This window comes from Octodon degus, unplaced genomic scaffold (genome assembly GCF_000260255.1).
Source record: "Octodon degus isolate 3935 unplaced genomic scaffold, OctDeg1.0 scaffold00068, whole genome shotgun sequence".
In the NCBI taxonomy this organism is placed as follows: Eukaryota; Metazoa; Chordata; class Mammalia; order Rodentia; family Octodontidae; genus Octodon; species Octodon degus.
In genome coordinates, this window is record NW_004524644.1 from 690,156 (window position 1) to 693,801 (window position 3,646).

At 41.1% G+C, this 3,646-nt stretch overlaps 1 pseudogene across 1 annotated transcript; it reads right to left on the reverse strand.

The window, feature by feature from the left end:
* Positions 1 to 2,574: 2,574 nt before the first annotated feature.
* Positions 2,575 to 3,322, reverse strand: LOC101592696 (annotated as a pseudogene). Its single transcript, XR_192595.3, has one exon. The product of XR_192595.3 is annotated as a syntenin-1 pseudogene (transcript).
* Between the last annotated feature and the right edge of the window lie 324 nt (positions 3,323 to 3,646).

The window sequence follows — 3,646 nt, forward strand, 5'->3', positions numbered from 1 at the left end:
TATTAGTACAAATTTTTCTTCTGTTGAACTAAGAGAAAGTAGCTGTATATCTGCGCTAACTACTTTGTATATACAGATATATATATATTTTTTCACTATAAAATGGTCATTCATTTATATCCCCCTTTTTGTTTACTTTTGTCAGAGATAGGTATTCCATTGCCATTCAAATATTGTAGGTGTGTGAATTCAGCAAAGTAATCCAATATAGTCCAGTAGTCCACAATAGTAGTGGGTTATCCACAGGACTGGCAATGTCAGAGGTTGTTGACTTGAGCCTCTTACAGCTCGGCATATTAATATGGCTTGACTTTTTATACCTTGTTTTTATGCTTTTCTGCTGGATGGTTAAGACCAAGATAAAGCAAGACCTATATAACAAGAAATGTAACTTTTGTATCTGACAAGGTCAGTCAAATCCCCTCAGGATTCATCCCGAAGCCCTGTACAGCAGTTTGTAGATCCTTTGTCAGTGTCAGCCATGTGGATGTGTCACGGCCATCGCTTGATCAATTTGCTCTCTGTGAAAGCCTGAGAGAATATCTTCTCTCCAGGTGACTCTCCTTGGGCACACTCTACCTTGTCAATCACTTTTCTCTGCGGCCTCTTAATCTCCTTGATCAGAAAATTTGGGACACCAATGAGTTACTGGATGCTACAGTACAGGTTCTCTTATGTCCTGAGTCCTCACTGTCCTTGAAGGGTTAGGACCAGAATCCTGCTACAGGACTTGCAGCCCTTCCTACTAAGCTCCTGATTTCCCAGCAGTTTAAAATGAAAAATAACCAGTTCTGTCTTTAGAGTCTCATTGTGCTTGAAATTCTACATGCGAAGAGACTGATTTAGAGAGCTTGACTTCCAATATTCTTGTTTTAACTTTCCAGAGTCACCTGTGGTAGGTGGTGACTAAACAAGCAATGTCTGTGCCCTGTTCATCGATAAACAAACATTCTGGAGCAAGGGGCCATGCAGAGATTCCACCAGGAGTCTTTTTTTCCCTCCTAATTTCAATAAAAAATTCTCCTACTCTTTTTTTGGTTCTCAACTTCATTCTTCCATAAGGAAAGGCCCCCAGCTCAGTTTGTACGTCCTGTGACAGTCTCCTGGACTCCTTCTCTCTTATGACTTCTGCCAGTACCTGAGCCTGCCTTGCATTCCTTATTCCAAGACGGCTGCTCTTGTTTCTGCCATAAGAGAATAAACCCTCCAGTTTCACTGGTTTCTACAGATGACGCCTGCGACTGAAGCTGCCTCATGGGTTAAAACTCTTCACCATCACTCCTGTTCTCTGGCAAAGGATGTCTTTTATTTATTTATTTATTTATTTATTTATTTATTTATTTGGTATAGCGTCTTGCTACACCTTACAGACTCATAGTGATCCTCCTGTTTCAGTCTTCCCAGTGCTGGGATTACAGGCATGCACCACCACACATGCAGTACCAGGGACAGAACCTGGGTCCTTGCGCTTGCCAAGTAAGCACTTAGACTGCTGAGCTATCTCCCCAGCCTATATATCTTGATTGTTTTCTCTTTTTTTCAGATTAAAAATCTTTTATTTTTACATGTTTAGAAAGCATAAAACAAAAATCAGGACAAATGTCATTGGCATTTTTTGCAGGGAGTAATCAGTAACATTGTAACAGGAAAACATCTTAAGGCCGTCCCCAAGTAACTAGGCTACAAGTTAAGATTCAAGGGCTGAAATTAAATGTTATCTCACTTAATCTGCACATGAAAAGAGTCCAAGGTTTATCCTGTATAGTGTAAGGATTTTCACATTTAACGTATAGTGGTTTGTTTTTCAGAAAGTGATGCAACTTTTAGTTTTCTACTACGCAATGACTAAAAAATCTCAACTATAAGCAGCTATGCTATACAGCTCAGTAAGTATCAGTAAACCATTCTGGGCTAGTGTACATTTCAATTTAACACAGAACTATATTTGGGGCTTTAAAAGGCAGCAGTAATTATAGTTTGGCTTTTATTCTAGATGCTTAACATAGTTAAGGCGACAGTCAAGCATATTAAGTGAAGGTAGTTAAAATTTAAAGATAATCATAATCTCTTACAACCTGCACACACTGCATAATGCTTATGTGGAATGAAACCAGTGTAACAATTGGTGTTTTACGGAGAACTTAGAAACATTGGAGGCAACCATACTAAACAGACTATGGTAACACGTAGAGAGTGCAAATATACCACAGAACTAAAGTCATCTGAACAGCACTATAGGCATTACCAAAGCAAACGTGACTGGTTCTCATGCAAAGCCAGGCCTGCATGCATCACCCTAAGAACACAGTTTATAAAGCATCGGGTTTCCAGGACAGAAACCCTTCTAGGAAAGTCAATACATCTTCTGAGAGTTTTATACATGTAGAACCAGGATAAGGCTATAGCTATCTTGATCTCTGAAGACAGTATCGGATAAAGCCGTCAAAATTCCAAGCCATGATGTGAGACAGGAAGGTCCTCATGCAGCATGAGTTCCCTGCTCCAGGAACGCTCCATGGACATGATGCAAAGGTGCCAAAGAGGGAAACCGGAGAAGTTCAGCTGTGTCTCTGTCATGCTACATACTTCTAAACCTCAGGAACGGTGTGATCCATCAGGCTTTTCATAATGCTTGGTGCCATCCGTTTAATAATATGTTCAAAGATAAAAGCAGGTGTGATTGTTATGGTGACTATAGTTCCAGATGTTGAAAGTATGTCTGCTATTTGAGAATCCTTCAACCCAATGACATTCTGGCCGTTGATTTCGCAAATGTTATGTTCAGTCAGAAGATCATTTCTGGCAGCAGAACTGTCTTTCACTATGGATGTTATTTTTCCAGTTTTGAAGATAAAACCAACATGTCCAGTACTATCCTTGTGCATGATAATTGCCCGTTCAAAGGGCCTGTCGCGAATGGTCATGGTAATCTCTCCGAAAGCCTGTTTGAGCACTTTGTGTGCTTTGTCCGAACTCCAGCCCACGCAGTTCTTACTATTGATCTGGAGGACTTGATCCCTAATCTCAGACCAACCAGAGAGGCTGGAGAGTTGGCCTGAACGAGCTGAACACATATACCCACCTCCTGCACTGGCGCTCCAGGGACCATGGCACACACTTCTTCTTCATTTAAACTCAAGCCCATGTACTGAGAAAGCTCTGGATACAGTTTGGGACAGAGATTTCCATCTTGGGAGATGGGGGCAGAAGCTTCCAACAGAACGGCTGAGTTGGCAGGGTTTGCAGAAAAGGCAGTCTGAGCCTGTAGTACTTTGTCTACCTTCAAATCTTCAAGAGATGGATAGAGAGACATTTCTGCAGGATTTTTCTCTGGGCTGGGTCACTCACCACCACCCATGTCTCATCTTGATTGTTTTCTGCAATGTTAGCAAGTATTAGCAAAGGAACTAAAAGGACACAAGTTTTTAAACGATCTAATTGCTAACTTTTCCCTAGGTTTACAGACCTGGGATATCTCATGGCCTTTAGGTGACATCAAAGTACAGACTAAGGATTTATTAATCTTGTCTTTTAATTAAAAGAAGTAAAACGGGCTGGTGAGATGGCTCAGTGGTCTAAAGCACTTACTTAGAACAAGCTTAGCAAAGCACAGGGACCGCGGTTCAATCCCCCAGCACCACATGCC